The sequence below is a fragment of the Pleuronectes platessa genome, chromosome 13, assembly GCF_947347685.1.
Source record: "Pleuronectes platessa chromosome 13, fPlePla1.1, whole genome shotgun sequence".
Taxonomy (NCBI): Eukaryota; Metazoa; Chordata; class Actinopteri; order Pleuronectiformes; family Pleuronectidae; genus Pleuronectes; species Pleuronectes platessa.
Genome location: NC_070638.1, coordinates 5,724,166 through 5,749,153, shown reverse-complemented (window position 1 = coordinate 5,749,153; position 24,988 = coordinate 5,724,166). Strand labels below are relative to the sequence as shown.

Sequence of the window (24,988 nt, the reverse complement as noted above, 5' to 3'; positions counted from 1 at the left end):
GTCCCCAGCGGATAACAATAATTTTCTCGTGTTTAATGCTGCAAAACATTCTCATTTCTTTATTGAAATGAGAAAGCGAATTGGGATGAGCGTGAAGTGGAGCGACAGTGGACATGAAAAGAAGCTTAGCAACGACTCAAAGTGGAAAAAAAGAATAATAATAAAGGAAAACAAACTTTTGTGAATGTCAAGTGGGGGATTATAATGCTTTCAGTGTGTTAGCTGGGTCAGCTCTGCAGGATAATTATATTTGACTGGTGGACAGAATAAGTGAGTGTGAGACTGTTGCTCCCGAAAGGAGAACAACAAATGTAAGTACACATTGAGTCACAAAAACATAATTCTGAAAAAGAAACAAAAAAACGTGTGGCGCATTTATGATGGAGAGCTCTAATGGAGAACTCAAATTTTAACTACATTTTTTGTTCTGGGTCGGACAGGCAACAAACTGATTTAATAATTTTTTTCTAACCAGAATTATCTTTTCATGAATTACCATTCTGCTTAACATTAGCTGTTTTACAGGGCAAAGCAAAGCCTTTGGGGGGAAATCCCTGGGAAAATCCCTTAGTGTTCCTCTAACTGACTCTGAATAATTTAAAATGTATTATTTTTAACAACTCCATAATATTAATTGGCCCCTTGCAGAACATTTTGTATTCATGAGTGAGCCCTCTTACCTAATAGAAAGAAGCCTTTCTCTAAATGTAATCAGCACTAACATGGAGAGAAACCACAGAGAATAGCTATTCAGGCGGGCGGTTAGTCTTCACATCCGTTTTTGCCACAACATTAATGGGTCCTGATGTGAGGGTGCGTCAGAGCTCCGTTGCCAAACTAACAGACTCAGTGCTGCTGGCTCTCATTACACCGTGGCCATTTAATCTGTGTTTGTAGTCCTTTTTGCAAAAATGTACATGATACCTTCCTCCACATAATGTGAAGACGGTGATGGTTATCGTTTTAAACCTGACTCGTGGTTACACAATGAAACAAACAACACACACTAGTTATTTGTGTTTCAAAGTTGCTTCCTGACATACCATCAAGTGACTCACTCCGAGGTGGCATCCAGAGAGGCTGTCAGAACAAATTTCAATATTTAAATCTGAGCCTGATGGGAAAAAACACGTCATATTAAACCATCTCAAAATTAATTGGAGCTCTTTTTATTTATTTTATGCACATCCGCCTCCTGGTTCTCTTGCAATCACACAGTCTGTTTCTACAAGTAACAAGACACGTCCTTTCCGCTGTAGATGGCAAAGTAACCTAATACAAAGTTAAAACCCTTCATGAAAATAAACTGTGGAAGGCCAAGTGTGCAGATTCAACTCTATTTATAACACGTTAAACATTCATTGTGTCTTGCTTCAATGCATCACTAGCTAAGGGACATTAAGTCCAGAGCAGCTTGCATGAGTTTCATCCACAGAATGAAAAACATTATAAATTTCATTTCATGCAAGATACTGAATTTGTTCCTTATTAAATTGCAGTGACAAAATAAGCCTGTAATCCTGCAAACCCGTTTTTTGATCATGCAACAAATCATCAGTGCTCACACAGCACATGGAATAGCATAACCTACCATTTACCAGAGTAATTATTTATTAAAGTTAAAGAATAATTGAGCTTCAGTGGATATTCTTTCAACTTTAAAAGTAGGTCGGTGTGGGGCTTTGATTGCAACACCCACAACAGAACCATAATTAAAATCTACTTAATAATGAATATGCATAATTGAAACCAAGCGGGATGTGTGGATTATCATTATGGAGGGTGACCATGGACAGATAAGATAATTATAACTGTGGAGAGCGTCACCTAATTTACCTCAATGGTTTATTTGTAAATATATGTAATTTCATATGAATGTTATATAGATTTCAATGACCATGTAAACTAGGTTAAATGCTCATCCCGAAAATAGTTTTGAGTAATATTTTTCTGTGTAAATGGAAAGCTATCTAATTACTGCCTCACTAAACTCTACAAATTATAATCAATAAAAGGTCTGACACAAGCAGGAGCACGACCTGTCGATTTGAACTCGTGCTTCCAGCTCGAAGAAAAATGAGGTGAGGGGCATGAGAAGGTCTGCAGCAATAAAATAAGGGGCCAGGCCGAGTGTCTCTTTGACTTGTGGTTGAAAGGTACATAAATTACACTAAAAATATTAGTGTTATCTAATAAATGCCTCCTGGGTACAAAATAATCCTCCATTACTTTGCACTGTTTCAGAATTTCTGAGACAAAAATGACAATAGTGAGCACATGAATATCACAAGTTTCAGTCAGTTCCTGGTCAAATTTAACCTTTGAGACAATTGCATTATAAATCGATGCAGTGTTTTGACAAAGGATAAGAGGAGGGAGTGGGATCGTAGCAGTTTTATCACTGGGCAAATATTAAAACCAAAAACCTAGAGCAACTGTCCCCCGAGCGACAGGACCATTCTACCTGTCACACACTGCTGTTGAGTCTAATCCCTATTATGAAGATCAATAACAAATATAACAGCCAAATTGGACCGTATTCTTTTGAGTTTGGCCTCGGGCAACGCTGCTATTTTTCCTATCTTTCTAGATTGACGGGAGAAACATAACCCTCATCTTTTCCGGCTGTTTATTGACTTGTGCTGGAGGATCTGGTCTCGTGTACTGGTGTCGCCCTGTGTCAGCATCACACACAAACACTGTGTTGGCCTGTTAAGCAGTTCAGTCAAATGGCAGCTGCAGCGTTGCTCTTGCTAATGCGAAGAAGCACATGCTCACATTAGAGCAGCGCACCAGAGGGGAGAAGAGCCTCTGGTCGGACACCTACTGAGCTCCGGTCCCGTGGCTGCAGCAGCGCTCTTTCATATCCAGCGTGAACCCTGAAGTGTCACTCTCCTGTCGTTTAATGACGGAGATAACCTTGGAAAGTATCACACAGATGAGGAACTGTTTAATTTCACGGCTTTTCCTCTCTAATTTGGATATGGGCAATTTGTCTGGTGCTCAACAGGCTTTACAGGATTTGTATTCAGTTCATATTTATATTCAGATCAATTGCAGCCAGCGCCAGAGAAAATGCTGGGTAATATGATTTATGAATTTCAACTCCCTTCGATGGATATAACTATTTCACTGAAAGGGTTTATTTGGAAAACAGCTTATTTGTTAGTCGATGATTGCAGGAATATATACTCTATAATGAGTAGACTGCTGAAAAACATTTTAGAGCGGGTTTTTAAACAAAAACATCGGTGTGATCTCTGAGCACTGTTATTAAAGATGCAACAGTGAAGAAGAAGTAGAAGAAACAATGAATTTATCATTCTGCAGCCTGGGGTGCTCAGCAGCACCACAGAGGGAAGCACTCACCCAAAATGTTGAGTACCACATTCACGTCAGCATTTCCCAATGAAAAATACAAAAAAGTGTTTCTCCAGTCACAGGAACTGCTCAATCAAAACAGCCGGATATCATCCCATTGGTTGCAATTACCTGCTGAAATTCCATTATTGGTAAAATAATATGTCGGTAATTACATTTTCTAGTGGATTTCCTTTGTGGATAATTTATTGCTTTTGCTTTCCCATGGTACATATATATATATATGGATGTCCAAGCTATCTCTTACATATCAGAGCCTCTGTGGAGATAAAAGGATTGAGCTAGAAACTACAGTATATATTAAAGCAATGCACATATATATTTTTCTCCTTGGCTAAAAACCAATCACTTAAACATTTCACATCTTATGACGGTGACACTTGATGCTGATATCTACGTTGTCACACATGCAGAGCGACACATGCCGTATATTCATCAACCCAGATGGACTGACATATTATTGACAAACATTTACTTGCACTTAAAATCTGTGACACACCAAAAAAAATCCTGCATATACGAAAGGCCTGAGGGAGACAGCTAATTGGCAAGACTCACATCGCGAGTCAAAAGGCTTGCTTTTCCTTCAAACTTCAAAGAATAATAAATCCATTGATCTGACAAATCCAATTAGGTTATTAATGCATATTAAGCGCTGATTACAAAATAGACACAAAGGTGTTTGTTGTCCTAATTTAGAACAAGGTCAATCACTGCCATGGTTCTCTTTGAAGCTTTAGAACTAAGTGACTGCTCATCTGCTACCACCACAGGTCAGGCTTTCTCTAATCAAGTGGCTCATCTCTTGCTGCAGAGACTCATTGGAATGCTACAGAGGCTGTTGGGTGGAGGTATACACAGTCCTTGACCATGATATGCTGCATAAAATGTAAATGAACCTCTGAACGATGGGACAAGTCAGCAATGAATATGCAGACGATGACAAATTATTTTTGCTTATCTTATAAAACAATATTTTCTGTCTGTTTGCATTTCGGAGGAGACGGTTTAATTCTCAACCGAAACCAACTTAATTCACTTAACCCCGAGATGTGGAAAGTTCCTGTGTCTGCGACCTTGTTCCCATTCATGACTGGAAAGTTTCCTAATGCATCACGAATGGGGTTAGGTTCAGACCACTCCAGCTGCACTCAGACGCAGTCAGGATTTCCTCTGTGGTTAGACCGAGGCCCGGAGTTGGGATCAAGGCCTCTCCAGCCACTTTTTTAGATGGGTCAATATAAGTTCCATAAAAATATATCCATTTTCACTCTTTTCAGTGTTTCTTGTACACTAACTGTGAATAAATACCCTTTTCAGTTGTGCTTACGGAAATTGGCAGCATGAAAGTTCTGATTAATTTAGTTTTTACTGATTCCAAACCAACCAATTTGGATTTCTGGATACTTGAGGTTGTTTGTTGGTTGGAATTTTGTATTGTGCTGTATTATCTGAGGACTAAGACAAGAACAAATGGTCTAAATTCATAGGATTAGACTTGGTAGAAAACATAGATGCAGTTCTGTAATCTGCTGTTTTATATCAATTAGGAATCTGATTAACATGTTTACAGCTGTTACCCTTTTATCAGTTAGTCTCTGTTCTGTGTCGTAATGGGTTTCCTGCTTTCTAATCTGATATCAACCAAAGGTTCACCTCATTAACACTCAATTAGAACACCAATTAATATTTCAATTAAAATAATCTTTGTTATTTCCCAGCCAGCTAAACTTTACCTTGATATATGTTTGTTGTGTTGTGCTGCTTCCTTCTGCAGATAAAGTTTGCCTTCGCGTTGCTTTCAGATCAAATCAAAGTGACCTGGCTTTGTGCAGATATAAAAGCATAGATAAGACTTGCAGTAAACAAAAGTGAGAAATTGTCTTGTTATTAACAGCTGTACTTGTCTTTGCCGTATGTGTGTTCATCGGTTTTTAGAACAAAGACATTAATACAAAACAAAGCCTGGTGTCGTGACAGTCACCGAGAAATAAAGAGACAAGGACAAAATCTTAGAAAACATTTTTAAATGCTTTTGAAATATTACATAGTTTTTTTTGTGAAATCAAAGATTTATGATCTTCACCCTTTGACGGGGAAGATAACGAAAACTTCAACAGCTTTCTTTGTTTGCCTTGGTTCTGTCTCTTGCACTTCAAACCCCATCTTTTTAGCTTTGTATGGGGGGGGCAAGTCTTGACTTTTCACTCTATTACTTCAGAGTTTCATATATGAGAATCAATCTCAAATACCACTACCAATGCACCTCTCCGTCTACTTTTAAAATGTTCAATGAAAGCAAAAATGTAGCACACACATTCCGCGATGTGGTATTCTTGAAAAGTTTTAGTACCTGAATATCGCTGAATGCACCTTTTTTTTTCAGCCAATTATCACGTAGCTTTGTCTTATCTCCAAATCACCATACTCAAGGGTGAAGTTGCCAATTATTGTCTTGCCAAGCCACAGCTGGCTCATTAAAAGGTTCAAAGTGATCAAACATGAAATGCAAGATAGCCTGAACAATAAACGGAAAAGTGACAATGTAAATACAAATTAAACACCTCAGAGTATACCCTCTGTAGAGATGAATACAAAAAGATCATTCTTTTCTCTAATTTGTGCACACAACATGCGGCTAGTCGTTACTCTATTGCATTCACTCCCATTCGAGACTTAAAGGGATTAACCATTCCCTGGGAGTTCTCTACCTAAATCACATGAGGTAAGTTAGCACAGAAGACTGAACAGCAAAAAGCAAGGAAAGCAGAACAAAAACAAGCTAATCATCATGCAAAGACAGAACAACCAAGTGAGTTCAAGTCAAGCTGCAAAGCCATCAGATAAAGATCAGTCTGACACGCTGCCTTTAAATGATCCACTTTTAAATACACCCTTTAGAAACATTAACATCCATCTTGGGAGAGGAGATTTTCTGGTTGGGGGCGCAGAATGTTTCAAAGATGGATGACAGTGTGTACAGACACCATGGGGAGACCTACGAGACACACAGCCTGTAGATGTCACTCATTAAAACCCAAAGCGACTGCTGATCCTCTAAGGAGCTCCAGCGGATCTTTGGAACGACGGGACGCTGGCTGCCTCTCTCCAGATCTTACGTAACAATGGTGAGACGGAAGAAGGGGTATTTGCTAATGGGATGGACTGCAATACTAGAAGCAGGTGATGTTGGCTAAAACATTCCCTGTCAGTTTGCATTTTAAACGCTTCACAAAGTACGTCCGAACCGGTTTGTGCAGCCCTTGTTTGCAGTCTGACTTTCCCACCCCCTTGTTCCGCCAGGCTGTGCAATTCTGATGAGAACAAGCTAAGCACAATCACAGGAGATCATGCTTGATGTGAAAACATACCGGCAATTCCGTCGTTGCTTACACTCTATTGCTTACACTCTGTCCGCTGGTAAATCCTTGTTGATTTAATAATGAGCCTGATACCTGCTTGCATGGGAAGCATAAGACCATCAATGAGTAATGCGCAGGATCCAGCTTGGGAATCAGGAGTTTGTCTGATTTATAAAAGGACTAGAAGATTCTCAGCCCCTCTGACAGGGCTCACTGAAATTGTTTGCCGTGTTAATTGCTTCGTGACAATCGAAGGCTTTAAATAAATCTGAACCATTTCAAGTGACTAAAGCTTTTTCAAACATTTTCAGTTTACTCTGTCAATTAATTAATTCCAAAATGTGGGCCATATTACCTTGCTGAAAGTGGGAAATGCAGAGCTGCTGGGAGGCTCCGGAGCTCAGACAGGGATAGAGAGCTTATTAGGGAGGAAGACAGACAAAGCAATCAGCAGGCTTTCTGAAGGTTTAAGTATCCGGCAGGGACTTGACCAGACTATTTCAGAGGGAAGACTTTTCTCTTCAGATTTCAGATTAAAAGGAACAATTTTCAGGAGGCAGTTCCTATTTTTCTGACAGTGGTCCTGCTTCAAGTCACGGATAAGGCTCATATCTATATATAAGCCTTGACAAAGAAAGATAAAGTGGGGAAAACTGCTTATCCTTGGGCGTGACACATTAAGAACAATAGGGCTACTTCTTTCACTCTGCAACTTTGGTGTCATCAATTTAAGTCTTTCTTTTTCTTCTTAATATATGGCCGGGACAAAGTTAAACTGATGATGCACAGATTGTGAGCAGTGAAGTGGGGAGGTGTGAGCAAACATGTGAGTTTGTGTGCATGTTCAGGCATGCTGCGGTGGTGGGGGGGGCATACCTATGCTTGGAAAGAGAGCGTAACTGCTCAGTGCATCTTGAGCTATAAATCAGTGCCTTGGTCAACCTGGCCAGGAGCATTTTCAAACCCATTTGCAGAAGATAATGCCAGCTATTCCTCCCAGCCCCAGGGACGGGGGAGCCAGCGTCATGAATCATTGCCCTTTTAGAGGAGCAGCAGCACGGATCTCACCTTGCTGCGTCCACAGGGTTCTCTTGACTCTCCCTGGTAGGCAGAAACAAAGGCAGTGACGGAAAATTTTTGAACTGTGAAGAAGTACTTCCAAAAGGCGCTGTCAATAACCAGGTTCTGGTTTGTAGTTTATCGCACTGCCAACTGTAAGTTAACTATAGTCAGTTGACACGATACAAATTTAAAATCGCCAAATACCTTAAGGGGAAGTAATTTATTTCAAACCTCAGAGAAAGTGCATCCATAATTAGTAAGGATGTAGCATTAGCTAACAACCTGGCAAATCTAAAGATAAGTCTGAGATCATCTACCGTCACAATTGAATAATTGAATGGTTAGAGCACCTACAAGTTAATAACCAAAACTGCTCAGTCTATAAAAACTATTTAAGAGACATTTATTTAAAAATGCTTCTTTCAGTTGTGTCTTTATATTCCTTTTCAAGTTTTTAACTCCAGACTAACTTTATTATCTAATATATATATATTGACTCTAAATCTAAAACTATTTTGCAAAGATGAAATGACTGCATGCACCTTTTTAAGATGCTATATAACCATGTGGTTTTGGGATTGAGAGTTTGTAATATCTCAGTATGGCCTTGGTCTAAAGACATTATATACATTACGTTTTAATACTGTCATTAAAATTACAAATGCAGACTTGCACACTATAAATGTGCACGTGACCAGGTTTGCCTAAGGTGTGGTGATACAGTTTAACATCTCAGCATTTCAGGTTCACTTATTCTAGGTAGATCTGAGGGGACTTGTAAAATATCCTTTCATATGACATTCCTTTGGACAGACAGCTTGTTTCTTCAGGGTTTCAATATGTGGAAAATCTTCTCCTGCATAACTTCAAACCTGTGATCATTTTCATTCCAAGTCTCTGAATCTGATCATGCAAACAGTTATGGATGATCAGGTGTCATCCCTTTCAATTTTATAAGCGTTTATAACACATTTATATGTTGTATTTTATGTTTATGTTTATAGTTTCATATTATGTCATTTGTCAGGCTCTGTTTATGTATTTTCTTTTAATAGAAATTCAGCAATAAACATTCCTAATTAGCTCAGGCTGTAAATGCTGTGATGTGTGGTATTAGCCATTTTTAATGGAAGTTCCTTAATTATTCATTTGTCGCAATAAAAATAAACATAAAAATGAAAACATGTATACTTCTATGGAGGATCCATCACATTCATTCATGTGCGGCAATGGCAAATACACTGTAGACGCTGTTGAAATGGAAAACAGCCATTTATCCAGTGTCCATAAACATTAAACATATAATAAATTCCATTTATTACAGTAAGAGCCAAATGAGTTTCCCTCCCTCCACCAACAAAGCGCCTCCATGACCTCATGCTGTGATATTCCATTACTTTCTGACTACAGTCGGGAAAATTCCACATGATCTCAGCTCTGCACGGTGGTGTGTAACCTTGAAACATAGTTATTGTCAGCCTGATGAATGCTGCTTATGTGCGACTGCATATTGGGTCATTTATATTATCATAGCCAATATTTATATACAAACAAGATACGGGAACCAACTTATCATTTCGGTCACTGCACGGACATTCCATTACAGCAAGATCAAAAGTTTCAGTGCTTCTTCATTCGCCGCTGCTTCATTTACTCGCAGAGATTCGAGAGTGGGGCAGTAAAACCATGCCCCCATGGAAAATAATAGGGATTTCAGCCTTATCTCTTGGCAGTTTTCTAAGTAATATCACTTTGGCTTGACATATAACTGGAGTATAGTGTCTTATTCAGAGAAAGGTATAAAAACAAACCATGCAAGGGGTGATACATCACAAATATTGTTGGGCTTAATGTACAAAAATATTTGAAATAATGAGTGTAACGAATTAAATTCAGTGTTAGCTTAAGCATTCATAATCCCACAACAAAATATTTACATACTTAAATACTCTACTATCCTTTCTTTAGTGAAATGCTTTAAATTGATAGGTCATCAAGGAGAAGAGAATAAAACCAAAGTGCATGTTTGGGGCAAATTTGTCTGGTCTACCGCGTAAAATAGAATTTAACTTGATAAGACCACAGAGTGTGAAGGTATATTCTTCTTTGCAGTCCGACCATGTGGGCATTCTTCACACATTTCAGCATTTGAAAGGCACTAGCTCCACCGGATCCCACAGAGTAAATTATTTACAATAAGTAGCCTCACACTAAACTCCAAAAATGTCTATGCAATCTGAGCCTAGCTGTGAGAGCACCACTCTTTTCAGCCTTTCTTACCCTTAAATCAGCCGCTGAATTATTGCATTACTTGGCTTTAATAGAGTCACTCATCTAAGGGTGAGCAATGCTTAAAAGAGAAGTGTGAAAGCCGCACTCTTTTTGGCTTTGCTCAACCTTACATCAGTCACAGAATGATTGCATTACATGGCTATATTGGAGTCACTCATCTTCACTTGTGTCATATATTTGGGTTTAATCAAATCACGCCATCTTGAAAAACATCTCCAACACGAACTGTGAAGGCTCGCTGCTGAAAGCAAAGGCCACAGGGCCACGAAAGCACTTGGACAGCCGAGAAAATATCCCAAATGAGGCATCATCTCTACAGCACATATGTAAAGCTGCTGTAGACAAGAGGGCAGAGATCGTTCGACTTCCATTAACAAAATCCCATTCATTTCCAAGTAGGCTATCTTTATTTACTCTTCTTACTCATTCGTGGCTTCCCCATGAGGTCTAGTGTGACACAATGACATGCTGTCAACCCTAATGGTCTCTGATGGCGTCAAGGCTCTGACGACATGGTGGGCGCTCAGAGCCAAGGCCATCAGTAGCCCTCCATGGAGGAAGAGCTGTCATCTCTGCCCCCCCCATCTCCTGCCCCCCCACTCGCTAAAATCCCATCCATCTGCCATACCAGCAGGGCAGACAGAGTGCAAGCGTTGCACTTTTCTGCCATTCACTGTTCCGCTTTAGCACACCCGGCTACTGGCAGCCACGGTTCCTGTGTCACAGTCTTTGCTTGCTACAATCAACACATGAGCTGTCATTGTTGTTGTTTTTCCTCCCGCTATGCATAAAAATTGAATTTAGGCCGTCTTCAGTTATCATAATGCTGCCAAACTTAAGTGCTCCAGCTGCCAGGCATGAACTACCTTGCACTGCTTCCATAAGCTAAAAGCCACCTGGTGGAGGGTCCCCCGAAAAAAAATTCTCGGTGCCAATTTCAAATCCGTTTCAGTCAGCAAGATTTTTTTGCACATGAAGTACTCAGGAGAACCTCGCTCGATTTGCTTGTATGACTGTCTTCTCGCCAAAACCGTTAATGGCTCGGACAGATATTCCCTCTAGGACAGGAGCTTTTTTAGAAAGAGGAAAAAATAAAACTTGGAAAAGCTTCGGTGTGCTGGCATCGTTCCAATGAAAGACGCTAAATCAGCCAAAGGTCATGATTCTTTCTCCTAAAACAATAAAGAATAACTATATGGCTGTCACATTGCAAACATTACAATCCCATCATCAATTATGCAACTATTATGTTATGCAAGTATGTCACTATCAGTGAGTTATAGGGTATGTAAGATTAGAACAACATGTTTCCCATCTCTCAAAGGATATTTTTCCTAGCATACCCTGCTAGTATAAATGACTCCTGATAACCACCCAGGTCAAACTATGTGAAGACTGTCTCTTTCTTCACTGCAGTCATTGTGTAATCTACATAACCTATGTGAATTTGTCATCATCCTTCCATTTTGAAGCATGGAGTGTGTGACATTTAAGTCTAGCCTGATAAGACGTCTGACTGTTTGACCTTCATGTAATGGTCTGCATCAATTCCGGCAGAGCTTGTGTCTCTGTGTGTGCACGTGTGTGTGTGTGTGTGTGTGTGCACGTGTGTAAGCATGTTTTAATTAGATGGGAACCTGAAAGGGATAGGTTGACAATGCCAAGGAAAATGAATGATGGTTGCTGACGCTCCAATCGACCGTAATGAAAGAGTGCGTCATCTGTGCACATGTGCTGACTGGACAAATGCACGGCTAAGGCACCAAGGTCTTGCATGTATGTCACATGTTCACACCCATCTACTCGCTGGTAAATTTGCCAATACACAAGATGTGATAAAACTGTCGTGTGTGCCATAACCCGAGATGAGCATCCATACAGAATCTATGTGAGGACCATAAACGCAAGATTAAATCACACACATTAGACAACTGTAGAGGACAAGAAGCTATTTGGGATCTAATGATTCATAAAATTCACAGTTGGATCTGATGCATTACAGTGGCATCACAGTTTTACATATTTCCGACAGTGCAGAAATAAGAACAGCCTGACACGATCCTCACTTTACCTTTTTTTTTTAAACTCACTATAACACTCAACTTTCGGAAAGTATGAAAATACAACATTCGAGAGCAAAAAAATTAACAATGGATATTTGTCCCATTTCAAGTGGTTTCCCAGCAGGATGACACAACACAAAAGCGGTGCTTTACAATGCAACAAAAGCCGCCCGACGTGGTGTCAAAACAGGAGACATCACTCCAGCAGAACGATCACGTGACTTCATTGTTGAGCAGATATTGAGTAAATGGAATGGTCAATTGTTGGATTCATCAGATTTACCAGATCAAGCACAGTGGAGGCTATCCCTGGGTGATGCTCAACTATTAGACCACATGGATGCACGCCATTGTCATTACCAGGTATTCGTATTTTCATGCAAGTTAAGGCCCAACCAATTTCAGAATATTGCCAATATATTCACTATACAATAAGATATTACTCAGTAGCAAAGTAAGAACCAGTTTTTTTATCAATTACTAAACTTTTCTGTTCATTAAATTTCATTAAACTACTTCTCCAGTTATTTAAGCTCTACCTTTTATTTCATTTTAATTGTATGTAATAGAAACATATAAAACTGCAATACCTTGATGAGAAAATATGTTCCTACACTACCAGCAGCCATGTTATGAGTAAGCACCCAACGCATCAGAGCCCCTCAAACCTGCAATTACCATGTTTGGACAAAAACAATCATTTATGTTCACATGGTTGAGCTAGCAATGCCACTGATGTCAATACTGGTTTGCTAAACACACTGTTATTGATACTTAACTATTTAAGCCTCTGTAATCACTGACAATAATAGAAAAATAATAATAAAAGATAATTATACCATCTGCAGCTGAATGAAATGATTCACATAATTACTTTTAGATGCCAGTGGAGAGAAATATCACAAACGGTAAGACATGTATGCATCCTAATCTGGAAAACATGGAGGAATAATACAAAAAAACTACGACACCTTAAGGAATTGACTACTATGTGGACTATTTGGTGCTTTTTTTAATTAGATGGCGTCTGTGGTAAGAATGCAAAGCCATCTTGGGCCATCTGAGATCACAGGCACGACAGACGAATAGCAACAAACTCTACATCTCACCCCAGACTTTGTTATGAATACCAATGGGCGGCTAACTGCACATTGAGTGCATGATATTCCACAGTCGTCTGAAAGTTCCATTTCTCACATCAAAAAATCTCTCAACGGCGAAAAAAAGAGAGAGTGAGCAGAGCTTTGTTTGAGCTGTCGGCAAATAATAAACTGAGGACTTGAAACTACTTACTTTTTCATCTCAGATTTTTATACTGTGAACGTACATGAAAAACCCAATTTAATTAAGCAAACATGAATTCTTTCTAATGCCGGCTGCTGTTATATTAACAATGGTAACTGCACTTACAAAGTGGTTATCAGTTCACGAAACTAATAAGGGAAAAAAATCCAAATGGAGACAAAAACTCTTTCTTTACCAAACCAACACTATTCCAAACCTAATAAAATATGTGGACCCACTAAGGGCCATGGCTTATTACATTACATACTTATATTGCTTCACAATAAAGCCCTGGTCAATTATGTTTGCCAGACAGCTATTACTGTAAAGCAGCTGCAGCTAGCTAGTGTTGAGTTTTAGTCAATAACAGTGGCTGGTACTGACTTCCTAAAACTAAATTCCCAAACCCTTCGCCCATTAGTCTTTTACAGCTTTTTCTAGAAAAGTCCGCCAACCTCTTGACTCTGACAAGTTTTGTGTGTTTGCAAGACTTAGGTGGTAAAAACATAATTAAGGCTGCTGGGTCCATTTGCCTAATGGCTGCCTCCTAACAAATGTTGATAGAGATCAAGTGCAAAAATGTCCCGTGCAGACACAGCAATTTGCCTGAGGCAATTTTCACAGAACCCGGGCGATAGTTCTGATTCAGATGTACTGAACACGCTTTAGCACTTGCAGAAAAGGTTGTATAATTCAAAGCAGAAGGTCTCCTATATCTAGGAGGTCCTTGTGCTTAAATGAAAACCAGACAGAACTGATTAACCTAACACATGACCTTTCAGTTTCATCCATATTCACTGCTTCACTCAGCAGCACTAACACTCTTTGAGGTAAAACAACAAATCACACAAGGAATGGGTAAAAATAGGCCTCGCGTGTTAGCGTGGGCCATTTTTAGGGCTGCGTCTGTTTCCACTTTGCCCATAGCAGGGTTGTCCTATAAAACACTGGTGTAAATGGTTTATAATGCCACCAGTGGACTCTGAAATGAGAGACCTGGTTTCAATCAGCAGTCAAATTGCTCCTATATTACCCTGGTAGACAGAGTAGCAAATCACTCCTTGCCTCTATGCTGCTGACGTTAAGGAACAAGCATTGTTAAAACTCCACCAAGCGTGCGGCTAAGAGCATCCTGTCTCCAAGTGGGGATGGGTTGGTAAACAGGACAATAGCCGTTGCTCCAGGCCCAAAGATGAACAAGTGAAACATCCTGATGTCTCAGCACAAACTCAGCATATTTTGCGTCTGCAGCAGAATTTGATCTTGAAACCTACACTTAGTAGCAGACTTACATGCTTGAGTTCAGCTTATAGCCCGGGTCCCATGTAACCCTCATGCCTGTGTCCTGTATCCCCCATCAAAACCAGTTGGAGCCAGATTGTTAAAAAAGAGTTCTGGTTTCTCTGTGCCAACGCCCTGACAGCGGGCCAATGCGAGGCATCTCAAGAGCAGCTATAATCCCCCATAAAGTTGAGAAACGTAGATCCCACCCACCACAGACCAGCACCCTGTGGGCATAACCTCTCATTAACTCCAGGGCCCTGAAATTACTAAGATTTTACCCATATGGAAAGCATGAGAAAGCGTCAGCTGGGAAAGGGTTGTGCCGAGTGGTTTTTCAGCGTGTGGCCACAGAGGAGCTGGAGCCCTTTAACAGTGCCATTCACCCCGGCCCTTGCCAGGGAACGCAGACGTATGAGGAAGCTGAGGCAGATGCCCTGGATACTTTTCCTAGACCACAACCTGCTAGGAAATACCATCAACAAATACATACAAAGGCTCACCCAGATCAAGTAGCAAGAAGATTCAGCCTTAAAACAATGAGAATTATCTGGTTAAATGTGTTACCTAATTAACAAGTCTTTCCGAATATGGAAAAACAACCAACAAGGAAACTGTGATGGTTTCTTAAGCTGTTTGAGGTTTATTCACATCAGAAATGGTTGTAAAAAGAAGATATAGCCATCAGGCCAATATTTTGGTTTATTAGCATTTCAACAATGAACAATCTGTTGAAAATTAAACTTGAGTTTCTATCTTTGCCAGAATTAAACCACAGTCCAAGCATGTCTCTCCACCGATGACTGGTTATTGTTTCTGTGTAACCGAGCTTTTCCCAGTATGTATGCCAAGCAGATGACGTCACCAGCAACAGGCCCAGGAACTGTTTTAAACTCCTCTAACAGAAAACACCAAATTAAGTGTTGACTCATTCGGCAAGAAACAAAAAGAATAAATATGCACTGATCCATTGCGGGCTAACCTGTAATCCCCCAGGGTTCATGGGGATTAGGTCAAATACATCAAATAAATGAATCATTCATTTTGGTTTTGAAGTGGCAGAAGTATAAAGTATGCCGCATAGCTTGAGATAATGTGCCAAAATTCAGCAAATAAACACGAGTGCTTAACATGGTGAAAAATATTCTCTTTTTACAAAATAGTCAAAGAATAAATATGATTCTTTGTATAATGTCTTTCACAGCCGACAAAAATGGAGAATAAACAGGAAGATAAACCAGAATGAACACAGTGAGGAAACCCTGGAGCTTCCCTGCAATACATGGCCCACATGATTGAAGATAACCATAATGCTTCAGCAGCATGGCACCGAACAGGCCTGTCCACACGGGTTGTAGTGATAAAACGTCTCTTACATGTACTGATCCACTTTTTTTTTGCACTTCAATTCCAATACCTGAGTTTGGATATCTGACATAAGAGGCTCACACAAGAGTAAAATAAATACAAACTATATGAAAAATAATATGGTAGCTCATTTAATATCTAAACTTGAACAAATCAAGTGCATAAATAGTAGATTTCCTTGCATGAGTTCAAAAGCACTAACAAAATGGAGGCTCCTGTATCCTAGTAGCACAGTTTTTATTACTGATTAGTTAATCAAGTTCAACCAATTTGTTTTTAATTTTGCTTACATTTTATGTTTGTACATATATGATTAGATTATACAGCAGACTATGGAATCTGGATCAGTGTGTGGTTGATATACATGAATATTGACAATATACGATAGTGGATCTGATCTCCTTAAGTCTGAAAATATCCATTCCACAGGTAACCATGAATTCTTGATTCACAAAGCACCAGGGAGAGTTGTCTGCTTTATGAATAAATTAGCATATTTCCATTAATCAGCATTCATTCTTTAGTGTTGATGAAATTGCATGTAAAAACCCATAATGCTTTACAGTAGACTGACACTCATGTACAGTAGCACAGTGGGGGCTTCAGCCTACAGGACAGTTTAATATCAAATTACCCTCAATCTAGACTAGAAATACACCATGACACCTTCTTTTCAACTTGCAGGAGCTTAAGGTTAAAAACCCAAACATGCAGCGGGGCCTGGGGTTTATTTGCAGTAAAGCTTCTGATGCAATTCCAAGAAACTAACCCACCCTGCATCATCCTGTTACAGTTTGGCTCGTGGTGAAGGTCTCTTCATTGTGCCTGTGACAGCTATAATCGGATTCGTGTATTGATAAAGGATGGCCATGAGGCTACTTCGGCATGTCACTCGCCCTGCAAAATTACTTCCAATCCTGTCTTTAAATAAACTCGACAGGGCTGCGGGGCTGGATGCAACGCTGAAAACCTTTCTGTGTATCCACCAAGTGAAAGACCCCCCCCCCCCCCCCCCACCCCCCTCCCATGCACCACCACCCTTTCAGATCCGTTCAATACCTCAAGAGGGATTTATTGCTATTCAGTGAAGTGACACACCTTTCACAGGCAAACTGTTTGACAACTGAGTTCTCTCGCCGATGATTGCTGAAAAATGTCTCTGACCATTTTCTGTCTTTCTTTATTTTCTAGCCTCAGCCTGCAAGGGGCCCAGTCATGGCATCAAACCTGTGTGTGCGCAGCCGGTGCTGCAGCAGCAGCAGCAGTGGGGATGTCCGAGGGCAGATGAATGACACATGCATCTCATAGGAGTGTGTGTGTTTGTGCATGCTCCCTGGACACAGAGAAACTCAGGATGCATGTGGTGTGTGTGGTGCGGATTAATAAAGACACTGCAAAGACTGCATGTTCCCTAGGGGGGGGGGCTGTGGTACCTTTATGGCGACTCGTTTTTCCAATGCAAGGCCACAGATGGAATGGGAAATTACAACAATGCAATTAAAATGCAAATATAAAAGGACGTGGACGTTACTGTTGATTTGTTCGGGATCATTTGTGTTTTTTAATTCTGCACAGATTCTGCTGCATGACGGACGTGAACACGCACCACAGCTAGACGTGCACCTCCAGAAAAGTGCACGCGCTCAGGAAAAGAAAAAAACACACTTGAGAAAGAAGTGACGAACACTCAGCATCTTCTTCTTCATCATCTTCCTCACACACACACACACACACCTTCATGTTGAAATAACGGCTACGTGTGTGTGTGTGTGTGTGTGTATATGTGTGTGTGTGTGTGTGTGTGTGTTAGAGCCTCATTAGCATCTGCTCTCATTCGTTAATAAAAGTTGCTAGCTTCGCACTCAGAGTTACCGCAATTTTTTTATTTGTATTTTAAAAAAATAATAACAAACGGTGACTCCGGACTGTGTTCGCTGCCGCTGACGTTAGCCGGAGCCCGGTTCAGCCACAGAGACTCACCCGGGGAGCTGGCGTCCATGTCTTTCACACGTTTACAAAATAAAAGGCAATGTCTTATTCAAAGTGTGTCCAGCTCAACACGACACACACACGCACACGGACACACAACGTTAGCTAACCCCGGTGTCACAAAGTTAGCTGCGTCTCAAGTTCAATGGGGGACATTGGGAGCGGATAACGGGTGCAACTCACTCAATCTCCTCCGTGTCACCGCCGTGGGCATGTCTCTCCTTCCCCCCGGACCCGCTGCGTGTAGTCCCGGCTTCAGTTTGTAGAAATCCACTTCGTGTTTAAAAAAAGAAGAGAAACCAACAAGGGGGTGTGAGCGGGACTGGGAAGGGAAAAACCAGCCCCCGGGAGAGAGAGGTGGAAGGAGGGTGGGTGGAAAAGATACGAGTCCAACCGCCGGAGGAACACGAGGTCCTTACCCTGCTCCGCCGGCCGGGGTCGTGGATACCGGATCTATTCGTGGCAGCTCCTCGGCTCACGCGCTCACGTCAGCCCCGCTCGAGAGCTCCGTGTGGCGGCTCGAGCGAGAAGAGAAAAACACGACAGACCCAGAAAGGAGGAGAGAGCTCACTTCTTCTCTCTCTCTATCTCTCTCGCTCTCTATCTCTCTCTCTCTCTCTGTCCCTCCGCAAGTAAATTTCAAGTTGTGCGGCAGAAGTCGGTGCGCGCTCGGCTCCGTTCCTCCTCCCCGCAGAAGGAGCAGTGGCAGGCAGGCAGCAGTGCGCGGATCTCCCCCCCCCTCGCAGTCACGCTTCTCTCTGCCTCTGTGGACAAAACAAACACTGGTCGATCAGCGGGATTTTTTTCGGGTTCACTCGGATGTGTTCGATGCCGTGGCCCCCTCGACTCAACTGAAACCTCGGGGGACCTCGAACCTGTCGTTTTTTATTTCTGTTTTCGCACCAAGCACCTGCTGGAGAGAGGCTGAGGAACTGCGTGTGCACGGTTTTTCATTTTCTTGAGGAAACACTGCCAGAGATCATTTAGTTGGAGAAGCATAAAGCAAAATGTTCCACGACTCACAATACGATACAATACATGATACAGGCTAGATAACATTACTATACATGACCCAGGATATGATACAATGCATGATACAGATAACGATAACATTACGATACATGTCCCAGGACGAAGATACTATGCGATGCATAGTGATAACATTCCGATACATGGCCAAAGATAACGATAACTTTACAAGACATGAGCTAGGATAACGCTAACATTCCGACAAATGGCCAATGATAACGATTACATCATGATACATGTCCCAGGATAAAGAAAATATTACAATAGATGTCCCATAATAACGATAACATTGCGATACATGACCCAGAATATCGATAACATTACGATACATGATCCAGGATAACTATAACATTACAATACATGTCCCAGAATAACGATAACATTATGATACATGTCCCAGAATAACGATAGCATTACGATACATGTCCCAGGATATCGATAACATAACGATACATAAGCAAGTATAACGATAACATTGCGATACTTGACCCAGAATATCGATAACATTACGATACATGATCCAGGATAACTATAACAGTACGATACTTGTCACAGGATAACTATAACATTACAATACATGTCCCAGAATAACGATAACATTACGATACATGTCCCAGGATAACGATAACATTACGATACATGACCCAGGATAACGATAACATTACGATACATGACCCAGGATATCGATAACATTACGATACATAACCAAGTATAACGATAACATTACGATACATGTCACAGGATAACGATAACATTACGATACATGTCACAGGATAACGATAACATTACGATACATGGTCCAGAATAACGATAACATTACGATACATGTCACAGGATAACGATAACATTACGATACATGTCTCAGGATAACGATAACATTACGATACATGGTCCAGAATAACGATAACATTACGATACATGTCCCAGGATAACGATAACATTACGATACATTTCCCAGAGTATAGATAACATTACGATACATAACCAAATATAACGATAACATTACGATATATGTCACAGGATAACGATAACATTATGATACATGGTCCAGAATAACTATGACATTACGATACATGACCCGGGATAACGATAACGATACAGTCCAGAAATAATCTATGGATTGCAAGACAATTATCTAATGATACATTCTGATATCTAACTGATCACATATTAATCACATTGTGAAGAAATATAGTATTAGTGTTCTTTATCGATCAAGACATTATTTTCAATTCGCTGTAAGAAATAAAACTTGTTTTACCAACATTTTCACAATGCGGATGTTGTACATCAGACTGCATATAAAATTCATCTTCCTCCTCTAGACATCGACCATGTAGATTTGTTATCGGCCCATTACAACGCACCACTGTATAATGTACAAAACCCTTAATCATGTACATTTCAGTTATCGATGGGGCCTTACTCGTCCAATTATCTGTTGAGACACTCTATGCAGCTCTTCTTCTCTGTTCCCGCAGTCTTTCAGCCAATATCCCAGAAAGCATTTATGTTAAAAGCTCCTTCTAATTTACCAGCAAATATTTCATCCATATCATCTTTCCATGTGTTCAAAAAATGCCTTGTCTTCTTATTATAGGACTACCTAATGCCCCCTATAATAATATATATTATAATAATAAGTAGGATACTTTTCTATAATCTCTGTACTGATCCATTTTATTCATTTATCTTTATTCTTTTTTCATTTTACTTGTTCTGTTTGTATTCTTTGTGTATGTGTTAAATATGTACTTATTGTGTTGAGGACCTGGCATATACTGAAAGACTTTCATCACTGGGACATTGTCGGGAGACTCTTGAGCTTTAGGGTAGCATGTATGTAGTTGTTCCCACTTTCATGTACACGATTGTGTGTGTGTGCAGCGGAATATAGTCACATCCATGTATCATGGGCAACACAGTGATGCAGGGGTCACTGGGTTCCTGGTTCTAATCCCAGGTCGTTCTGGGCCTTTCTATGGAGTTTGCATGTCCTCCCCAGGTTTTCTCAGAGTACACCGGCTTCCTCCCACAGTCCAAAGACATGTGGGAGTGCACATCGGGGTTAGGTTAATTGGAGATTCTAAACTGACAGTGGAGTGTGAATGTGAGTGTGAGGGGTTGTTTGTCTCTCTTTGCTGGCCCTGCAATATGCTCGCCACCTGTCCAATGTCAGCTGGGACGGGCTCCAGCTCCCCCAACGGCCCTCACAAAGATAAGCAGTATAGATAATGAATGGATGTATCGTGCATGCATCTGTGGTTCTGGATGCCTGTGTGTGTATATGTATCTTATACCATCATGTACCACCACTCCCTCCAGATTGTGTGAGTCAATGCCTCCTGTTTAAATTGCAAAAACTATTTATTTAATATACTGTGAATGAATAAAAAAGAATGATCATGGAGATATGATGGCAAATAGGGAATATTAAATACAGAATTGTTAAAAACGTTCTCTCATTAAAATAGTGGAATAAAACTATTCCTGGTTTTCCTGGGGAGCCCCTCCAGCTCATCCAGGTGGTCCCCGGGCCCCCACTATGGCCACCTCTGCAATAAGCAACTTCATGTATCATCCCTGAGAATAGAACATTTATAAATACTGCCCTATTATCCTCATTTTCTAGAGCAAATAAAATGCATCCAGCCCCCGGTCCTCGCCCTCATCCTTGCTCTCACCTTGTGAAGGCTCAGGACAAGACTGTAATCTATAATTTATAAGTGCAGGCCAACTTTCTGGCTCTTTCGCCAGGACTTGAAATTGTTTTTTAAGACAGCCTTGGGAGATGGTTGCAGGAAATATTCCCCCGCTGTTCAGTGACCAACACCAACATGTTAACAAGCTGTGTGTTGACAAGGAGAAGTGTAACGACTTTGCAGTTTGCTCACGTTCAAATGTTAAGAAAAGCTCGACCAGAGACCATTTGCTGCACAGCCCCTGCAGGGAAAACGCAATTTGGAAATTTGAAGAAGGTATCAATACCTACAAATCTAGATTTGGCATTTCAAGCTGAATCACAACTGACAGGCAACCAAGGCCGGATTCCAGTAACTGCAGAATACACAAGTGAAGCAGTGTAATGGGGACAGAGAGAGGGCTCTGCTTACAGTGCAGCTTGACTGTTAGTGCATGAGCACTCAAGCGACTCGGCTGAACGTGCAGGGCATGGACACTGTGACCCCCGGTAATGAGGACCTGAATATCTTTAGGATTCTGACAACCCGTCTACTTCGCCTTCTAACCTCTCCATGATCAATCGTTAGCTTGGCAGAGCCCCCTCTCTGAACTGTCGCCCGACTTTCCACCACACCTTCCATAATAACGGGGACAAATGACATTTACACAAGGTTTCACCCTGTCTTTAATGTCTCCTGCATTTGGGCAACCAGGTAGGTCCTCCATTCAACACACATACACACACACACAAACACACACACACACAGGGACACATTAACCCCTGATTCATGTCACAAAAAGAGTTGCTATGCCACCTCAAAGTGAATGAAAGAGAAAGTAATGTACAGAATTATATGAAAAGAAGGTCTTTGACCAGAGCCTTGTATAAAATGTTCTTTATCGAGCGACAGCCTGCAGGAGTCTTCTTTTTCTTTGAGTATAGACAAACGATAACCTTGTGCAGGGCACAATGATACAGGAATAGGATCCTCTCAGACAAATAAGAGGTCGAGGCAGCACTGTTACACTTAGCGGGAGGCCTTTGTTTTGATAAAACGATCGTCAATATGTAGGTGCCAGGCAGAGAAATAGGCGCATGTGCTCAATAACTCTGATGCGCATTTCTGGTGGCCAGAATCGTGACGGTTTTTCAGCTTCACACATCTTATGACACTTGCAGCCACAGCGCTAAAGAGTCCATCGAGGGCCAATCAGGTTCCTCAGAACTATCCTCGTATTGAATGTAACACAGGAGATATGCTGCTTCCGGCACAGGGATGTTTCATTAAGGAATGAATGACATATAGAATAATGAATCCTATTTTCCTCAGCCAATTAAAAAAATTATATCCATCTGAGTATTGGAACAATACTTGCACATTTAACTTTTTCCTGTTATTAATTATTGCCGTAACTTGGAATAAACGGTCGGCTAAATTACTGCAAATCCAAAAGAGGCTACAGCACCAAATCATCCTCTAGCCATAACACTCCTGGAATGAAGGCTCATACATGGGTCCCTTTATCAGCTGTTCCTCCTTATTAATTTTTTATACCGAACTCTATGGGGAAATCAGACGAGAGAAATTACTTGTAAAGAGATTCATTCCTATCGAGAACCCCCTCAGTTAGTACTTGAAGGTTTGAAGGCGGATTTAATACTGGTGCATTTACTTTCCTGCTGAGTCGTGGGGCGGCTGTGGCTTGGGGGGTAGAGCGGGTCGTCCACTAAGTGCTCGGTGGCTCGATCTCCGGCTCCTCCCATCTAAGTTTCCTCTGTCAAAACACTGCAATCGCTGTGGAGAATGTGTGTGAATGTGATTCATGGCTTTGAGAGGTTGTTGAGAGAAGAAAATACATAAAGCAGAAACTATAGCGTGGTCTACAGTACAGTGTCATTAAAATAGCATATATACTGAGTAAGAATCCTAAGGTGATGCAGAGAAATGATGGGAACACTGGCTTTTAGTGACAGTTGGTGTATTGTGTATAGTTGTAATTTTGAATGGATTATCTGGCACATGTTATCGTTTGAGGAGGGATATCAGATATCTGCCTGTTGCCTGCGTTCACTGGAGGAATGTGGATCAATTTAAGCATAAAAATATTTAAACGGACTTGGAGGAAGAGGAGTGGAACATATAACCTAAAATATAGTTATTTATTCTCATAATACTATGACTTGCCCATTAAATTATGACCTTATTCTTGTATTATTACCACTTTCTTCTCAATTTGGACATTATTCTCGTGATATGGCCACAATACTCATTCAGGGGATACATTTTCAAGACCGATTGCGTCACAGTGGTGCAGCTAGACCCATTTCAAAGGCTCCTCCAGACAAATGCCTCCTTCTTATCAAATAAAATAAAATCAAAGTTTATTGTCACATGCACCAAATAACAGCGTCATCAGAGCAGTGACATTGTTATGACCTGGCAGGCAACATCTATCAGTAGACGGGCATTCCAAGATAAAAAGAATAACATACAACATAACATATTACATATAACATGACATGAAACTCGTGACAAATGACATATTGAAACAATTTAAATTAAAACGAAGGGCTAGCATAAGTTTACAGAGTGAAGGAGTGAGAAATATGAAATAATTTACCTAAAGGCACCGCTGGGAATTGAACCCAGGATCTTCTGTTTACTAGACAGACGCTTTACCAACTAAGCCACGGCGCCAGATGAGGTAGCCCCTACCGGGTGGATTTATAAATACCCAACATATCCCATGAGTCATTGCGCTGTAGACTCGGTCCTGAAACCAGAACATACACGAGCAGCAGAAGTCAGTGCTGATTGGTGGTCAGATTATCGTTTACTTGTGAAATTCACCGGCAGAGGAAGTCATTGCCTGTGGTATTTCGTGTGGTGATGATATTGTGTACCTTGTTACCCAAAAGATAAATATGACATACACAGGTTCTGTGTACTGCCATGAGAAATTTAAGAAATGTTAATGAAACCTGAGGAATCGAAATAGTGTTGAAAATCCTGCATTTTTATTAAAACTGCAAATCTTTCACTGCATCAGAATGGATTACTGACTTCTATTCAGTACTTTCTCTCAAGTAGTCGTGTTTAAAAAGGCTTGTCCATCAAACATTTGGGAGTCAACCTTGTTTTTTAACATCGAGCGGCGGGGCCAAGTCTTTTGTTTACACTTGAGTCATGAGCT

General features: G+C 40.7%; 1 protein-coding gene, 1 long non-coding RNA gene and 1 other non-coding gene across 3 annotated transcripts in view; 1 reads left to right on the top strand and 2 right to left on the bottom strand.

Annotated features, from left to right (window-relative positions):
• Window positions 1-17,609, top strand: part of LOC128454057 (uncharacterized) — a 60,797-nt gene extending 43,188 nt beyond the window's left edge. Inside the window, exon 3 of the long non-coding RNA XR_008341594.1 lies at window positions 17,285-17,609. This is a non-coding gene — a long non-coding RNA (uncharacterized LOC128454057). The remainder of the gene's footprint in view (window positions 1-17,284) is intronic.
• The window catches only part of LOC128454056 (receptor-type tyrosine-protein phosphatase F-like), a 156,225-nt gene extending 137,522 nt beyond the window's left edge, over window positions 1-18,703 (bottom strand). Inside the window, 2 exon segments of the mRNA XM_053437215.1 lie at window positions 18,266-18,355; window positions 18,502-18,703. The gene's annotated coding sequence lies outside the window, so the exon portion shown is untranslated.
• Window positions 18,704-24,419: 5,716 nt separating this feature from the next.
• Window positions 24,420-24,492, bottom strand: trnat-agu (transfer RNA threonine (anticodon AGU)). Its single transcript has one exon. It is a non-coding gene; the product is annotated as a tRNA-Thr (tRNA).
• Between the last annotated feature and the right edge of the window lie 496 nt (window positions 24,493-24,988).